Raw genomic sequence first — 19,662 nt, forward strand, 5'->3', positions numbered from 1 at the left:
CTTTTTGCTTCTGTCTTGTTAATGTATCCTTTTATTGGCTTCTCCCCATCCATTCTCATTTCCATTTCTCATAAAATATCTTTCATTTTGCTGATTTTTTTTTGGTGTCGTGCAGAGAGGGAGTTGGGAATGAATGTTGTGAAATAAGATCTCTTGCTGGTTTGAAAATCTCTCATACAATAGCTTTGAAAGTGTTGTCTATTCTTATTTTCTTTCATTTCTCACCTCTGTTGCTTTCAGTCCGTGTAATTAGGCTTCCCTCCCAGCGCTCCAGTAAAGCTCTTATGATGCTCAATGGCATCTTCTTTGTGAGGTCGAGTTTATTTCCCATGCTAGACCTTGTCAATGTATTCAATACTGTTGATTTTGTCTCTTCCTTGAAATGCCACGACCCTTGGCTTCTATGACATCTGGTTCTTGGATCTTTGCATGCTGCTTGGTCAGTTTCTTTCTGTCACCTTGGGTATTATTTTCCTTCCGCCTCTACATGTCTAATTAGTGTTTCTCAGAGTTGTATACTCTGCATGTGACCTTTCTTACTCCTCATTTTATCCTCCTGATTTCAACTCTTTTTAACTCGTAGGTCATATGTATTTTCCTAAAGACTTCCACATAACATAACCAATTACCTACTGGTCATCTCTAGCTGATATCTGGAGATCTGTCAACCTCAGTAAGTCCAACACAGCATCTATCATCTTCTCCTAAAACTTGGTTTTCTTTTTTTTTCTTCTAGTTGGTGCCATCATTATCTTTCTAATCACCTGATCCATTTTGTCCTTCTTTTCACAATTTCAACACATACATCAGGTTATTTCTATTATATCCTCTTCTCTCCCAGAGCATGAAGGAGAGAGAGGAGTCAAGGATGATGCATAAAACTGCTTTTATTTATTTTCTTAAAGAAAAGAAGTTATTGATTAACAAAGGGAAGAGACTACCCTGAAAAAGAAAGGGTTGTATATGTTTAGCTGTTGGTCTCTGAGGTTGATGTGAGAAAATTCCTTCACCCTCCAGGCCTGTTCTCATTGATAATTGAGCAAATGGGATCCAGGGATCTCTATGCAATCTTTCTTCTCTGGTGTCTTATATAAGAGCAGATATTTTGATCAGGCTCAAACAGGCTCTGAATCCTTCAACCCTCTTAAGTTAAGATGCAGATATGGCTCCTGGGTTTAAGGTGGAAGTAATAAGGTGGTAGTTTTATGGGACTGGAGTGGGTAATGGGATTCAGTAGGTCTAAGGCCCATGGAGCATAACTTAGCTGCCCTCTCTAGAAGGTAAGAGAGGGAGCAGAGAGAATGTGCTGGGCTGGCTTAATGAGGGATTAACAAATCTTAACAGCCTAGTGGCTATGGAATAACCATGGAAAATCACAGCCAGGACTTAACTTGTTCACTGAAATCTCTGGTGTCCTTTAACGTGAAGCCTCAGGGCAGCCAGCTCTTCCTTATCTTCATAAGTTGGCCACAATGGCTGCTTGTAAATATGGGCAATTTTCAGGATCATTTTAGAAGGCGATTTTTATGTTTTTTTTTTTTTATTATAACCCTTCAATCATGCTCCATCAACCTACCAGTTTCTGGTCAGGCTGGCATTTGAGGCTCTTCATAACATGGTCCCTGGCCTTGACTTCTACCACTCCCTCTGGTTGGATCCAATGTATTGATCTCCATATGGAAGACAGAAAGGTGGAGAGACAAGATGAAGAGACAGAGAAGTGATAGGGAGATGGTGAGGTTTGATGTGAGTATAGCCACAGTTACTTCTATCTTTAAATCTTGGCCACCCCACCCTTTCCCTATAATATCTCCATGTCCTTTCCTGACTTCCATCTTAGTTTAAAGAATCTCCGACAGTTACCTGAGAGACACTGTGCCATGACACTCAAGCATGTGGGTCTGGATTTGTAGATATATGTGGTCTGGATTGATATCCTGGTTCCACTATCTACAAATTGTATGCCTTTGGGAAAGTTACTTAAACTCTGATGTGATGTCCTTATAACAGCTCTTGAGCTCAACATAAGTTCCAGTCTCCATCATCTACAGCATCAGTGGTCCTTCAGAACAAGTTTTCACCTCTTCATTTAAGGCTAATCAACCTTGCAGGCCTCCTGGGTACTCCCTCCTCCCCAATTATATCTGTCATCTGTGACCTTCCTTTTTGAATGTTGTTCCAATAGCATTGCCCTTCCTTCATACTTTGAAAGGCAGCATGGAAATATGGAAGCAGAGAAAGAGCACAGACTGTGGAATGGGAATCCAGTTTCCCTTACCAGCTGTATGACTGACCATGTAATCTAGCTGAACCTGTACCCAAACTTATTCTCTTATTTTAAATTAAAAAATTTAATTAAATATTAAATTTAAATAAAAAACCCAACAATACCCTTTTCTCAGGGTTTTTTTCTAAGTGGAAAAATGCCTATGTCTTGGGCTTAATCCATTTGTGGGTACTAGGTAAAGTCATATGAAAGTAAAGGAATGGAAAAAGGTATTTCATGAAAATGGAAATGGAAAAAAAAAAAAAAAGCTGGGGTAGCATTACTTATACCAGACAAAATAGACTTTAAAACAAAGGCTATAATAGGAGACAAGGAAGGACCAGCAATTCCACTCTGGGTATTTATCCAAAGAAACCCAAAACACTAATTCAAAAAGACATATACATCCATATGTTCATTGCAGCATTATGTACAATAATCAAGATATGGAAGCAATCTAACTGTCCATCAATAGATGAATGGATAGAGAAGACGTGGTGCATATAGACAATGGAATATGACTCAGCCATAAAAAACAATGAAATTTTGCCATCTGTAACTATATGTATGGATCTAGAGGGTACTCCGCTGAGTGAAATAAATCAGACAGAGAAAGACAAATGTCACATGATTTCATTTATATGTGGAATCTAAAATACAAAATAAACAAGCAGAACAGAAACAAACTCATAGACACAGAGAACAGACTGGTGGTTGCCAGATTGGAGGCTTCGGGGATGGATGAAAAATGTAAAGGGATTAAGAAGAACAAACTGGTAGTTACAGAATAGTCATGGGCATGTAAAGTATAGCATAAGGAATATAGTCAATAATATTGTAATAATTATGTGTGGTGTCAGATGAGTACTAAGATTTATTGGACACCTGAAACTAATATAATATTGTACATTAACTGTAACTGAAAAATAAAATATTATTAAAAAACAAAATAAAATATGGGTTCTTGACTATGGAAAGAACTACCCTTCCCAAATAATTTCATGAATGTTTATGACATACGTATGTGTCTTAAACTTATTTTTTCTCTATGTCATCCCAGGTAGAGTGTGATAGAATGCTGCTTTAAATGGCCTGTATCCTCAGTTATAGCCTTTCAGCATCTAGGTTTCAGAAGAGTCAAAACTCTGTCACTCCTCTAAGCTGCTGAAACTGAAAATGACACTTCTGAGTTCTGATACCAAAGATCCACGTCTGGGAAGTAAGAGGAAGGATGCTCAGTTAGGTGGTCCCACAGTTGGGTTGCTTGAACCCTAAGTGTCTCAGGGTTTAGTAATAAAACTTTTTCATTCTTTTCCATACCTCATTAGGCCAGGAATCCATTGCTTTGGGCCCAAGAGTTCACTGAGATGCCACACTGAGGCCCGGGCTCTGTTCCAAGTCATCACTGATGCTCAGGTGCAGTAACCCTAGAGCCCAGAAACATCTAAAGCTGGTGGATTGGAAATGCCAATGTGCCTCATGCCAAAAGACTGAGGTGGTATCTCATGAAACATGACTAACATTTCTTTTGTAGTAGGCTTGGTGGGGCTGTCACTTAACTATGTTACTTGAGACTCAAAGTGCTACATACAGCATTTAGTGATGCCCACCTTTCAAGTCACTTTCTTGAAGTGCACAGAAAGGCTCATCTTCTTCCTCCCTGTAACTAGACTGTCCTTCCTTTTGATGCTCATGACTTTCTGTTGAATCTGATTTGCAATGTTAGCCTCTGCCTTCTCTTTTATTGGATCTCCCAGGAGTCCCTGTTCCTTCTTCTAATACGACCCTGGTGGGGCATTCTCACTCATCACATATGTCTGAAATATGCTCGATTACCTATTGGCCAGGGTCCTCTTCCCAAGTTGCTCCTCAACCTTTTTGAGTTGCGAGTGGGGAGGACTATCTTCCACCTCCACCCACCGCAAGCAATCTGAAGCCCAGCCTATGCCCAGCTGAGAACCTGGCTATAAAGCCCAGAGCACCATGCAGGCACTCAGAGGTCAATCCTCTTTCCTATCACGACCTTGCTTCTACCAGAACATCACTCTGTCACTCCTCTAAGTTGCATTCTTTCTCGTCGCCATCCAGCTCACCCTCTCACTGGAATAAAACAACATAAAATAATAGATTGGCTTGATTTCTCAATAAATTGCCATTGCATAAGTGTCTGGTACTTTGCTGGAATATTCAGGGGCATTAATAATATTGTTGAGTGGCTACTATGAAGATTTATGTGTGGATCCAGGGAGGTTTGCTTTCTTTCTATTTTTTTCCCCCTTAAAGTAATAATAAAGATTACAAAGGAGAAATAAGCAGGGCAAGTTAATTTGAAGTGAATCTTTAATCAGGTTTCATCTGTTCGAAGCCTTTATTTGAGGGCGGCTGCAGAGGGGGAGCCCGGAGACACCATTTTGTAGATGTATCCGCAAAGTCAAAGCCATTCTGACAGAAATCAAAAGAGAAATAATTTCTCCCCGAAGGAATTCTGCTTTAGCTTAATGACGGCCGGAGTGTTCTTGTTGAAATGGCATAATGGTGGTTTTTAATTACGACTCATACCATCCGGTTTAATGACAAGACTTGTACTTATTTATTTATTTTCCCTGAGCTCAAAAACTCATTTGTTGTGCGTGTAATGCCAAATGCAGAATTTACCCCAAGGTGAAGAAGCGAATTAACTACAAAAAGCTGCCCCGTGTCCACATTTCCCCTTTTATGGAAGAGGAGAGGGAGCCTGACCTGGCCAGTGGGATTCATAGGGTCAAGCTGGAGCTGGGAATTTATGCCCCAAGACCACTGGAGAGGCATTAATGAGAGGAATGAGCTGAGCTAGGAGACTAAGATCAAGAATCCCAAATGAACCTAAAATAGCCATAAGGACCATGGTTTAGGCCAGGTACCCAGCCATTCAAACAATTAAGAATGTTCTGGTGTTGTGTAGTGGGAAAAAAACACTTGTGAAAACTGGGGTCATTTAACCTCCTGAACTTCAGCTTCCAAGGCCTCAGAGGGAGACTTAAGTTAATGGAGAAACTATTATAGCAAACAACAATGACAAAACCCCCCAAACCAAAACCACAACAACAAAATATGTAGGCCTGAGTTGCAATCCACTCCTTGCCTCTTGCCAGTCTTCCTTAAGACCTCTGAGTGTCCATTGTAAAGGAGGAAACACGATGCAGAAAATCTAATGAAACATGCAAGGTTCTCACATTAAATGAGAATGAGCGCAAACTGCTCAAACCCAGTTCTGTCTCCCATTCGCTGCTAGAGAGAAGGCTGACATTATCTTAGGGCCTCTTGGCTTTGAAAGGCTGGACATCTACATAATGACTTCCCTTTGTTGCTTGACTGCCTAATTAACTGAGTTACAGTATTCTTTTTTTTTTTTTTTAAATATATTTTATTGATTTTTTACAGAGAGAAAGGGAGAGAGATAGAGAGTTAGAAACATCGATCAGTTGCCTCCTGCACATCTCCCACTGGGGATGTGCCCGCAACCAAGGTACATGCCCCTGACCGGAATCGAACCTGGGACCTTTCAGTCCCCAGGCCGACGCTCTATCCACTGAGCCAAACCGGTCCTGGCTTACAGTATTCTTGTTAACAAAGAGGCCTCTAAACCTTGGGCCTGGTCACAGCCATATTATAGTAAGACCATAGGTGGCAGGGTGAAGAATATCTGTTTTCTGATTTGGTATAGAACATGTCGAATTCAGAATGACTCAAGCTTCCTTGGGTGTTTCCAGAACAAGGTAGGGTTTTTTGGGCAAGTAGAAAAAATTATCTGCTTTTTATTTTTATTTTTTTTAGTTTCCTTTCTTCTCCCCATCATGCAAATCTATATGGATGTGTGTACACTAGGGGGTGGGAAAATTGTTGAGTTAGTGTGGGAAATAACTATAGTTTTGGAATTGACAAAATCTTTGTGCAAACCTCCCTCTCTGCATCCAGCTTGGCTTAGAATGTTACCTGCCTCCCATGCATTGGTCAGCTGGTCAATAATGGCACCTACATTTCATTGCCAAGTCACCTAATGTTCCTGGAACAACTTTTGAATTAAAGTTTGTGTTTACACACACGCAGGAGAGACAGTGCAAGAGTCCTGGTTGTTTGCTTGACTATCAGTTCCATTCCTTTTCTGGTTGTGTGGCTTGGGGCACCTCAGTTTACCTTTTTAAGTCTTAGCTTACTTAGTCTATAAAATGGAGATCAGGATCCTTGTATCTCCCACATCACCAGGTTTCTGGGAGAATGATTGAGCTTGTGAAGTCTAATTAAACATTTAGAGTTCTATAACTACATGAGAGATTATTGGGTATAGTTAAAACACTCTTGATGCTACCAAGTTAATAAAATTAGCCTTTCATAGGACCAGAGTCATCCCATTGACATTTCTTATAATTATAAACTTACCTCTGTATGATAATTTAATCCATATCTTTTTCTTTTACCATACTGTTAGCTCCTTGAGGACTGGGTCTATGTATGTTTGGGGCCTTACATATGGTGTTGTACTCGATGGAGTGGGTGGATATGATGGTGAAGTTGTGTGTCAACTTGACTGGGCCACAAGGTGCCCAGAAACTGAACTGGGACAAACTTTATTCTGGGCTTGTCTGTGAGACTGTGTTTGGATTAAACTCACATTTGAATCAATAGATTGAATAGAGCAGATTGCCCTACCCAATGTGTGTGGGCCTTACCCAATCCATTGAGGGCCTAAATAGAATAAAAGACTGAGTAAGAAAGAATTCTTCCTCTCTGCTTGTTTTGGAGCTGGGACATCAATCTTCTCTTGTCTTTGGATTTGAACTTGAACTTGAAATATATCATCAGCTTTCCTCACTCTCCAATTTGCCGATTGCAGATCTTTGACTTCTCAGCTTCCATAATTGTGTGAGCTAGCTTCTTATAGTAAATACTAGAGGCCTGATGCACGGAATTTGTGCAAGGGGCTCGGCCCTAGCAGCCCTGGCTTAGTCTGGAAGGTCATCCGGAAGGACGCCTGGAAGGAAGTCCAGTCTAATTAGCATATTATGCTTTTATTATTATAGATGGTGTTTTTCTGAAGAACTTAGATTAATACAATGGGTATTAGTGGCTTCCACCAGGGTGGCAGCCATGAAGATAGCAAGAACTAGTCATACTCTAGATGTATATGAAGGTCAAATCATAAGATTTCCTGATATATTGGGTACTGGGTGTGAAAGAAAGAACGGCATTAATGAGGATTCCAAGGTTTTTGTCTTGAGCAACTAGAAGGAAGAATTGAGTTTTGTTAACTGAGATGGGAGAGGCCGTGGAAGGAGTAGGTTCTGGAAGGAAGATTAAGAATTTAGTTCTAAATTAATGCTAAGAATGTAATTAAAGAATACTAAGTTCTAAGACTATAAGAGTCCATAGAAACTGTCTAACCAAACAGTCTCAATAAGTGACTAGCTACTTTCTGCTTAAATACCATCAGTGACAAGGAGCTCACTACCTCAGGAAGAAGTCTCTTTCATTGCTAGACAGCTCTGAATGCTGCTGACATTGAAATTAATCTTCTATGACTCCTACCCCATAAGAAGCAGTTTGAGCTCTTGTTTCCCAGTCATTCACATATCGGAAGTCCTTAACCAGACATGGATATTTTCTTCTCCCATTGAAACACTCTCAGTTCTTCCAGACTTTGCTCATGTGATCTGGGTATCAGTCATTCCCACTTTAGTGTGAAAGTTGCTTCTCTCAGGAAATTGTACTGAGAACTGGCCTGGTGTAGCACATACATCTGATCCATGGACAGATGATTATGCTTAGGAATATGACCAGATGTGGAAGGAGCAGGTTCAATTAACCCTGGGAGATGAGATGATAAAAGAATATACATGGGAGCCCAGCTGTGGCAATTGGGGAGGCTAGAAAGTAGGAGTGAAGTATAGGGAAAATGTAAAACTATCATGGTGGGAGATTGGCCTGCAATATCTCTAATGCCTTGCATGCTGTACTTGTTGAATGAGGGACTGGGTAAACGAGTGAACATGGGGACAGAAAGCAGATGATGAAGTACCCTCCCAGCTCAAAGGATCCCTTCCTGAGGGAATGCTTCCCTGTCTCCACATCAGGTCAATTCCTCTTTTCATAAGTTCCCATTCCCTCCATTAAAGATGGACTCAGTGAGGCTGAGGCCATCTCTGGTTTTTCTTGCCAATGAGTCTCCAGTGCTGTGCACTGTGCCTGGCACATAGGAGGCACTACAAAGTACCTATAAAGCGAACAAGTGGTCTGGATCTGAAGGGTTCATTTTTAGCAATCATTGAGTTTGGGTCTTAGAGACACAGGAAATAATACTCCTTACCAACTAGGGCTTATGTTCTTTAAATCAGAGGAGCTGGTTTTCATCAGCCCAACTCTTACTTGTTTCTGGGGACATTGTCCATGGGTCAGGATTTGTCGAAGACTAAAAATAAGAGTTGGCTACATGTGAATTTGATGGCTTCTGCTCCTGGGTTGCTTCCTTTACCATGTGACCTTGGGAGTTTACTCATCTTTAGACTTCAGTTTCCTCATCTGTATTACAAAGGGACTGGAAGAGATGTTCTAACAAGGGCCTTTCAAGGTTAGCAGGCAAGGATTCTAGTCACTCCACGCATTTTAATTTTTACTGCACTAAGCTGAGTTGCCAGTCAACTCACAAAGCAACCTGTAAGGAAGTCCTTCAAAGTTGTGTGAGCTCCACTTGGCTTTCCGGAAAGCAGTGATAAAGAGAAATCAACAAAGAGTTCTGAGCCTGGAGGGACAGCCGTGCTGGAACAAAGAGATCAATTGTCTGGCTGCAGCTGTAGACAGATAAAAAATAGGTGACAGCAGAGATGCAGAATTCTGTGTGAGATGACAAGCCCTGTCTCTACTGAAATCAGCAGGAGGAGGCAGCTGTGGAGCAGATCCTGGGGCAGGGAGGTGGAAGAGGGTCTAATCGGAGTCTGGCATAGAGATTGCTTGAGCCAAAGTGGTGAACAGGACACACTCATTGAGCCCCTCCTCAGTGAGTGCTGGGCCTCTTGTTGATGTCAGGGCTTATTTCTTCTAAGAGCCTTGGTTGGAAGGGACTCTTCCTTGTAGATAAAGAAACTGAAATACACAGAGGTTAAAATATTTGCTACACAGTATTACTTGGAGTAGGCTAAGCTGATATCACAAAGAAACCCTCCAATTCAGGGGTTTAAAGAACAAAGAAGTTTAATTCTCTCTGATGACAGAGACCTGGGTGACTATTTCAGGCAGGTAGGTAGCTCGGCTTACATGGTCCATTCATGGTCTCAACTTCTTTAGGGTTATTAGTGGAGTGCCATCCCCTCGGGCCATACTGCCATTCCCAGTAGGCAGTAAATCATAAATACAGGAAGGCCACACATAACAGGGTTTTATTGACCTGGGTTGGAAGTTACACATGCAGACACACACCCACTTATATATTTTTTGACAAGATGTTTCGTTTTCAGGGAGGGCTAGGAGATGCCATGTGTGAGTCCCAGGCTGGGCAGCTGCATCTTTGCCACAAATCTATTCCTATTGCAGATGGGGATGGTGGATATGAGTGGACTCATAGTAATTTTCATCCCATAAATGCCACGTGCAAAGGGAGTGGGGAGAGCAGGGATCCACGCTCAGACTGAGCCCAAAGCCTCTGTGTGTTCTTCCCTCAGCCTCCTCTTAGCTCCCGAGTCTCTCCAGTGTCACATCCTCTCATTCTCACAACTATCCACACATAGTCCACCCGTGAGTCCTCAGACATGACCGGCTCTTTCCAGCATCAGGACCTGTATGTGTTGTCCCGTCATCTTTGAAAAAAACATGTTTTTATTGAATTTTTTTTAGAGAGAGAGGAGAAGGGAGAGGGATAGAGAGATAGAAACATCAATGATGAGAGAGAATCATTGATTGGCTGCCTCCTGCACTCCCCACACTGGGGATCAAGACCTCAACCCGGGCATGTGCCTTGACCAGGAATTGAACCATGACCTCCTGGTTCTTAGGTTGACACTCAACCACTGAACCACCCTGGCCGGGCTCCCCTCGTCTTTTTATATTACTCTTGCCCCAGTCTTTGAATGACGGGTCCCAGGCCACATGTTACCTCACAGAGCTGGCCCTTCTCTAGGCATGGACTTCATCTGGATATTTCTGCCTTCAGTCTCCACCATGTAGGATTCATCCATCTGAACCAGAAGACTTCCTGAGATGTTTCTCTGGTTTGATTTCCTCCTCGGGGCCTGAGGAGGCCACGAAGGGGAGGGAAAGAGTGCAGGGTTGCTCTTGCACATATCGTTAAAGAAGAGAAAGAAAAGCAAGGAGCCGCTGGCTGGAAGCAGCACTCCAGCCATCGATTGGGTAATTGGAAGCCCTCAGTGTGAGTCCTCATTAAGGCTGAGGAATATGAATCATTTTCTAATGACACCTTTTCGATCCCGGCGGCTCAGCATGCAATCTGCCTCCACGGTTGGGCTGCAAGTCAGGAGAGCCGGCAGGGTCTGCAGCCGGGCTGCCTGCCATATGTTGTTTCTTATAATTAGCAGGTGTTGGGTGTGGGCTGGGCACTGAGAAGGCAAGGTGGCTGCCTGTGCCAGGGAGGTTCTCATGAGCCATACCCAAAGCCCAGGAAGAGAAAGAAATGGATCGGGGGTGAGGCGGAGCCCCTGTGGCATTATACTGTGGTGATCAGGTGGGAGACCTTTGTCTACGGATAGTTTTGTTCCTGTGTTTGTGATTTAAAAATTGATTCATCTTCGTTCTTGGAACTGTAGTCATTCTTGTAGGTCTGCTGAGAAAGATATTTTGGGATAGTTCCTCTGATGTCTATTATCACACCATGAAAAGAACTGTGAACATATTAGCCCTTCTTGGAGTGATTAGTCGTTAATGGTATTGGTTATATATTTCCCCCCTAATTTTAGAGATTTTTCTTTTGATGCAAACAGTGAAATGCACAAATCTTAAATGTATTAGCCAAATTATGGCAGATGCACACACCTATATGTAACCTTAACCCTTATCATAATATAGAACACTAGAGGCCCAGTGCACAAAAACTTGTGCACTCAGGGCGGGGAAGGGGGGCCCTCAGCCCGGCCTGTGCCCTCTCGCAGTCTGGGACCCCTCAGGAGATAACGACCTGCTGGCTTAGGCCTGCTCCCGGGTGGCAGAGGGCAGGCCCAATCCCTAGGTGCAGCCCCTGGTCGAGCTCAGAGCAGGGCTGATTGGGGAGTTGGGGCACCACCCCCTGTCATGCACAGAGCAGGGCGGATTGGGAGGTTGCAATGCCACCCTCAGTCATGCTCAGGGTATGGCTGATTGGGGGGTTGGGGCACCGCCCCCTGTCATACTCAAGGCAGGGTTGATGGGGAGGTTGCGGCACCACCCCCTGTCATGCACAGAGCAGGGCCCATCAGGGATGTTGGGGCTCTGTACCCTGTCACACACAGAACTGCAGGGCGATCAGGGGGTTTGGGCGCTGCCCCCTGTCACGCTGATCTGGTGCCAGGAGGCCTCGAGGCTCCGCTGATACCGGTGCTGGGAGGCATATTACCCTTTTACTATATAGGATAGAGGCCTGGGGGCCGGCTGGTTTGCCCTGAAGGGTGTCCTGGATCAGGGTGGGGGTCCCCACTGGGGTGCCTGGCCAGCCTGGATGAGGTGATGATGGCTGTTTGCAGCTGGTCACACACCCTTCATGGTGGGGGTCCCCACTGGGGTGCCTGGCCAGTCTGGGTGAGGGGCTGAGGGCTGCTTTCAGGCTGACGGTTGTTGATTAAAGCTCCCAACTGCTCCTTTTTTAAATTTTATTCTGGGCCAGCTTTAGCTCTGGCTCTAGCGCTGAGAGCAGGTATCTGGTTTGTTTCGGTTCTATAATTGAAACAATGTATAACTCCAGCTCTGAGATCCCGGCCTTCTATATTTGTTAGAATGTTTCAAACTGCCAGCTCAGAGGCCGGCAAGGCAGGCGGGGAACGTTGGAGTCTGCAGTCACTGGAGCAAGCAAGCCTCATGTTCGCTTCCAGCTGCCTGGCTGCCGGCCGCCATCTTGGCTGACAGTTAATTTGCATAAGGATACGCTGATTAGCCAATGGGAAGGGTAGCGGTCGTACGCCAATTACCATGTTTCTCTTTTATTAGTGTAGATTAGCATCACCCCTGAGAATTCTCTCAAGTCCCTTCCCAATTGGTCCCACCCCAAGGCAAATTTTTCCATCATAGAATGATTCTTTCTGTTCTAAAATTTTACATGAATGGACTCTTGCAGTGTATACTGTTTTGTCCATGCTTATTTTACTCAATGTACTGGTTTTTTAAGACTCACCCATGTTGTTGCTTGTATCAGCAGATTATTCTTTTTTTTTTCTAAGTAGTATGCCATTGTATGGATATTCCACAATTTGATTATACAGTCTCCTATTGAGAAACACCTGGCCTGATTTATTATGAATAAAGCTACTATGAAAATTTCTGTGTAAGTCCTTTGTGAATGTATGTTTTCTTTATCCTGGGTAAATATTTGGGGGTGGAATTGTTGAATCATAGGGTAAGTATATGTTTAGTTGAATAAGAAACTGCTAGACCTTTCCCCCCATAGGAGTAGTATAAGCAATCAATGTATTTTCAAAACAACATATTTTCCCCATAGATTTTTAGAGAGAGTAGAAGGGAGGGGGAGAGGGCAGGGAAGAGAGAGAGCGAGAAAGAGAGAAACATCGATGTGAGAGAGACACATTGATTGGTTGCCTCCTGAATGCACTTCCACTGGGGCAGGGATTGAGCTGCAACCTAGGCACATGCCCTTGATCGTGAATTGAACTTGAAACCCTTAGGTCCCTGGGCCAGCAGCTGGGGCTGTTGTTAGCTTTTTTATTTATTTTTAATTTTTAATATTTTTATTGACTTCAGAGAGGAAGGGAGAGGGAGAGATAGAAACATCAATGCCGAGAGAGAATCACTGATTGGCTGCCTTCTGCACACACCCTACTGTTGACCGAGCCTGCAACCCAGGCATGTGCCCTGACAGAAATTGAACTGTGACCTCCTGATTTATAGGTTGATGCTCAACCACTGAGCCACACTGGCCAGGCTGTTGTTAGCTTTTTTTTTTTTTTTTTTTTTTTTTTTTAAGTAGTCATTCTGGTGGCTGTGAAGTGGTATTTCATTTAGTCATTTCCTTGATGACTTTTAATGTTGCACACTTTCCTACGCTTATTGGCCATTTGAATATATGAAGTCTTTTTAAAAACCATTGGCCTTTTTTGGGTTGGTAGTATGTTTATGCTGGGTAATGGCTAAGAGCAGGGACTGTGGCTACATTAGGATCAGCAGTCCATTCTGGCCCCTACACTCAACCGGGTGGCCTTGGGAAAATCACTTTAACTCTCTGAGGTTTAATTTTCTCTGCAAAAGAGGGACAAATGACTGAACAGAGTTAATAGGGTTGTTGTGAGGGGAAATGAGACAATGTGTTGAAAGCACAAGGCACGGTGCCTGGAGCGTTTCAGGAGGTCAATACACAGTGGCTTTTATTGCTATTACCTGTCTGTGGTCAGTGTGGCAAAGCCCAAGTCTGGGACTTTGCAGGGTCCACTATATGTTCATGGAGCTGAAGGCAGTTGAAACTCCCTCCCAGATCTCCTCTCAAAGCCTTTGTGCCAAGGCAATAATGATGGAGAAAGATGTCATTGATTGAATGTTTTGGCGAGGATGTGACCGCAGGTTGACCCAGAAGCTGGACCTGGGCAATGGAGCCCGGCCCCTCCCCCTTTGGAATGTACGCTCCGCCCCCTGTTCCCAGGGCTGGAACCAGTTTCAAGGTCGCAGCCTGGAGAACACTGTTGTTGAGAGCTTTGGCCGGTGTACAAGACTGAGCCTCTGTAGAAACTGTTGAGGTTCCGGCCAGAGAGCACAGAGACCCACTCGCCTTGCTTCTGTGGGAGACAAGCCTCCTAAATTCCTTTGCTTATTAAACCTGCCACCTCCCCATCAGAAGTGGTCTGCCTCTTGTCAGTCTCTCCTTGCCCTCCATGTGTGGGGCCAGTTTGTGGACCAAAAAATGTCCAGACCTTAGAGTTTTCAAATATTTTCACAGGCCCGATCCCCTTTCATTCTCACCACCATCCTTTCAGGTAGGCGGTGTCATCCCCATTTTACAGATTAGGAAGTTGAGGCTCCGAGAGGTGAAGTGACATGCCCAAGGTCACACAGAGATTCAGTGGTGCAGCCAAGGTCTGTATCCACATGCTCAGACTCTCAGTCCAGTGCTCCTTCTAACACCCTTCCTCCTGTGGCTCTGAGCCAGGCCTCAGCTGTCCCATCTGCAATGAAGAGGCTGGCGAAGGTGAATTCAGAAGCCCCTTCTTGCCCTCTGGATTGTGTGTCTGGAAGAGAATGGGTGTTATGATGTGAGGAATTCCATCAGGTTGGCAGATCTTCATCCATGGCAGGGGAGAAGTTCCTCAAATCCCTGACAACCAATTGAGGCCAGGGCACAGTATCTTTTGATGCCTATTTGGTTGGTAGCAGTAGGATTTGCCATGGACCCAGTGGCTAAGATCTACTAATCCATTCATTCGTTTATTCAGCATATTTTTGCACATAACCATGTACCAGGCGCAGTGCTGGGCTTTGGTAGTTATGACAACGAGAAAGACAAATAAAGGGACTGATGTCCTGAAGCATCCCTCCTAGTGGGCAGAGAGTGGGTAGAATGCAGCTCCCCAAAGCAAGGACAGTTGATGAGAAAATAGGAGTTAGAGCTGTCTTTTCCTGAGCTGAGAGCTCAGGGAAGGATGAGGTGATGTCACAGTGGCATCTGGGTTGCATCTGCTTAGGTGTAATTATAGTGTTTTGCACTTGTTTGTTTACATGTTTGACTTTTCTCTCTGAGCTTTCCCATCCGGCTCCTTTCAGCGCGCCAGGGGTTGGGGAATTCGACCAGGAAGAAAACACCTGGTCACTCCCTCCTGGAGCTTGTGATCTTCAGCAGAGAGGAGCAGCCCGTAGGCCACTCCTTCTATGCACAGGGACAGCTGTGCTGAGAGCTGTAAGGATGCAGGGCAGGCGCTGCCCGGGAGCACCAGGGAAGGCTTTCTGGAGGAGAAAGGCATGTGCGAACTGAGCTCTGAGTGGATGATGCGCTCCTGTGGGTCAACACGGTAAAGAAAGGAAGGGCCATTCATTCCAGGCAGAGGGAGCAGCATGGGCTCCTGTGGCTGGAGGGTTCGCGGAGAGCTCAGAGGCCTGGAGGAGACCCCAGCATGCTGTTCTCTGCAGGCCCACAGTGGATAGTATGCCTGGCTCCTAGTAGGCACCTAATGATTGTTTGCTGAATGGAACTGAGTCCAGCCCTTCTCTCCCTCCATGATGTGAAAAATAAGAACATTGGGAAGTATTTTAAAAGAACAGGTGGCCTGATCTTGGTTAGTGCCTTAAATCTTCTCTCACTCAATTTATACTAATTAAAAATACTGATAGTCATCTATTGGCACCGACTCCATGTCAAAGACTGTCAGATAGTTCACCATCCCTTTCAAACCCTAGCAGCAATTCCAAAGAGGATTGTGCCACACTGGGTTGCATGTTGGGAAGCTGGGACTCAAAGATATGAGGTGGTAGGTACATTCAGTGCAATAGGACTGGTGAGTGGCTAGGCCAGGACTCAAGTGTATGTGGCTTCAAAGCCCATGTTCTTTTCCATCTGTCCCTTGTGGCCTGCACCTTGGCTGGAGGTAGGGGCATGGTCCCAGTTAATCCGCTCAAGTTCAATTTGGTTCCGATTGCTTCCTAATGAAAGGTGTCCAGCCAAGGTCTCAGCAAGATCCTGTATGGAGTAACTGACAGCCAGAGATTGCCAATACCAAGCAACTAATATGGAGTAATGATGAGTGATAAGAGATGAAGATCTAAAGTGAACTATTAAATGACAATATCATTTTCTTGTCTTTTTCCCTATACACACTGACAGGAAGAGAGTTGACATGATAATTTTATAAAACTCTCTGACACATCCTGTTAACTCGCCTCCATTAGCTTAGTGTGATAATTGGCAAGAACAGACATGGGCATAGGAAACACACGCTTGAAGGATGGAGAGGTACTTCAACATGGGGCATGACACCCTTGCGTCTCTCTGGTCTCTAAATCCAACCAGAGTCTGAAGGGTGCACTCAGGATGGTAGGTATTTCCTTTGGCAAATCTGGACGTAGAGAACGCATATGCTCGACTCTCAAAAGCAGAGGGAAAAATGGGCTTTCTACCTTTGATCCTGTACATTTAGCCCCTGTCTGGGAACCCTGCCTCCTCCCCTCCCCTCACCTACATTTTACCCATCCTTCAAACCCCACCTAATTCTCACGTAGCCAAGAATCCTCCATTACATTCTTGCTTCTACTGACTCTGAACATATACTTGGAGGCCGGAGCACAGACTTTAAATTTGTCCATGTCTGTGGGTAGCATAAGAGCAGGCGCCTGCAGTGTGTACTTCCCTGAGAAATCCGACAGCCCAAATTCTGTTTTGAATTTACTGGGGTGACATTGGTTAATAAAATTATATAGGTTTCAGGTGCAAACTCCTTATTTTTATGTAGGGAAATGTGAGCCCATAGAGGCCTAGGGATTGAAATGTTGAGTCATTGGCATTGCTTTTTAAAACTTGACTTTAAAAACTTCACTGTAGTCTTCTCATGGCAAATAGAAACAGCAGTGTTATGGACTGAATTGTGTCCCACCCCAAGTTCATCTGTTGAAATCCTAAGTCCCAGGAGTTCAGAGTGTGGCTGTATTTGGAGATAGGGTCTTTACAGACGTGATTAAATTCAAATGAGGTCCTTAGAATGGGCCCTACTCCAATATGACTAGTGTCCTTATAAGAAGAGGAAATTTGGACACAGCTACAAGCAGAGGGAAGACACAGGGAGAAGATGGCCATCTACAAGCCAAGGAGAGAAACCTGGAACACATCCTTCCTTCATGACCTTTAGAACCTAGCCAACTAACATAACCAGCCAAGTAAATAGTAATAATACTGCAATATGAACGCCAATGCTTCTCCTTCTGTTAGTAACATTATCTTTTATTGAGAGCTGGCTCTATGAGACACATGGGCCCACTGTATTACACACGCTAGCTCATTTATTAATAGTCTCTTTCCTTGATGGCAGCTCAGGTTTCTATGGTCCTAAGAGCCACAGTAGATGAATGACAAGAGGCAAATTAGGTGAGTCACAGGGCAAGGCTGAGCTCCAGCATCTGTTTGAGGGAGAAGAAGAAGACAGGACAAAGGGACTATTTTTAATCAGGTGGCTTGACATTTGAAGAGATTGGATCCCGGCTCAGAGCACTGTGATTGCATTTCTGCCAAGCTCTGGGACATATGGGTGAGTGAGGCAGTCTTTCTTTGTTTTTCCAGACCCCCAGACTGCTGGATGCATGGAAGGCCACCCCCTGTGGGACTGGGTAGTTCCTTCCTTCAGTCACTCATTCATTCATTGAAATAGACATTTAGAAAAGCATTGCAGCATAATGGAAAGAATCCACCTTTGGATTAAAATCTTGTCTCTGCTATATGTTAGCAGTGTGACCTTGGTTAAGCCATTTAACTTCTCTGAGCCTCAGCTGGGGTGAATTAAGGTAACCAGCACCCATTACTGCTATTCATACCCCAGCCCCCTTGACCTGGGATCTTCAGGTAGCACTAAGTAGACAGAGACCTATACGATTTGAAAAATTTGAGGCAATTTCATTGACTTAATGATCTACTTGGTGGAAATAGATGAATCATCAAAAAGTAGTAAATACCCACAAAATTTTTATATAAATTAAGTTCCTCTCTATGTTGCAATGCAACCTTCCTTCCTTCCTTCCTTCCTTCCTTCCTTCCTTCCTTCCTTCCTTCCTTCCTTCCTTCCCTCATTTCCTCTCTTCCTCCCTCCCTCCCTCCCTCCTCTCTCTTTACCAGTTTTGCAACCAGCCTTTTCCACTCACCATAGCGATTCACTTCCTCTGTGGGTTGAATTGTGTCCACTCTGAAAGGTATGTTGCAGTCTTAACCCCTGGTACTTGTGCATGTGACCTTATTTGGATATACGGTGTTCTTTTCAGATGTAATTAAGATATAAGTTAGAACGAGGTCACACTGGAGGAGGGTGGATCCTTAATCCAATATGACTGGTGTTTTTCTGCGAAAAGAAGAGACAGACAGATATGCAGAGAAGAGAGCACTGTGTGAATGCACAGGACACAGAGGAAGACCGGCCATGTGACAAAAGAGGCCGAGATTGGAGTTGTGAGCTACGAGCAAGGAATGCCAGGCTTGCCAGCACCCCTAGAGGCTGGGAGGGAGAGCACGGCCCTGGGACTCTGGCTTCCAGAACTTCGAAAGAGAGGAACTTTCAGCTGTTTCAAGCTGCCTAGTGTGTGTTACTTTGTGATGGGAGCTCTAGGAAATGAACACGCTTGCCTCAGGCAGAGTTTTACTGGGACCCACGCAATGCTGATGCTGGAGTCTTGGCTGGCTTGACATCCTGGTTCTAGTGCTGGTCTCTTACTTGCTTCACCACCACCTTAAAAATTTTCTGCCATGGCCCTAGCCGGTTTTGCTCAGTGGTTGGAGCGTTGGCCTGAGGACTGAAGGGTTGAGGGTTCAATTCTGGTCAAGGGCAAGTACCTCGGTTGCAGGCTCAATGCCCGGCCCTGTAGGGGTGCATGCAGGAGGCAACCAATCGATGTATCTCTCTCACATCGATGTTTCTTTCTCTGCCTTTCCTCCTTCCTTCCACTCTCCCTAAAAATCAATGGAAAAAAATATCCTCAGGTGAGGATTAACAAGAACAACAAGCAATTTCCTGCTGCAGAGAATATCTTCAAATATCTAGAGGTGCCTATGCCCATGTCTCGCTCTGGGGCTGGTCGAAATGAACAAACCAGGAAAAAGACTTTCCAAGCACTACTTTCCAAAGAGAAGCTTGGGATACATGAGGGACTTTCTTCAACATGAATGGTTTTCCACAAGGAAAGGCCAGCCCACTGCCTCCTTCTTGTTTTGAGGAATTTATTCACCTCAGAGTGGAAGAAATTTGCTCCTAAGCTCTCTGTCTCAAGAGCTCACAAAAATCATCTTTGAGCACCTGTCCCATCGTGTTTCCTGCTGTTCAGAGCCCACCCAGCCTTGAGTAGTCTTGATTCCAAATCGCTTGTGGGACAAGGCAAGGTTGTACCTTGTCTCCAGTCTTATTTATTAGCACATTACGACCACCAATCACAATTAAAAATAACGATGCCATCAAGATTATTTAAATCAGGGACAACCAATTTCAATTACCATTACTTCTAGATGGAATTATGGGTCTTGCTCTCTCTTCAGCACTTTTAAAGGA

This window comes from Myotis yumanensis, unplaced genomic scaffold (assembly GCF_028538775.1).
Source record: "Myotis yumanensis isolate MYYU_CA2020_CCGP unplaced genomic scaffold, mMyoYum1.0.hap1 SCAF_4, whole genome shotgun sequence".
NCBI classification, from domain to species: Eukaryota; Metazoa; Chordata; class Mammalia; order Chiroptera; family Vespertilionidae; genus Myotis; species Myotis yumanensis.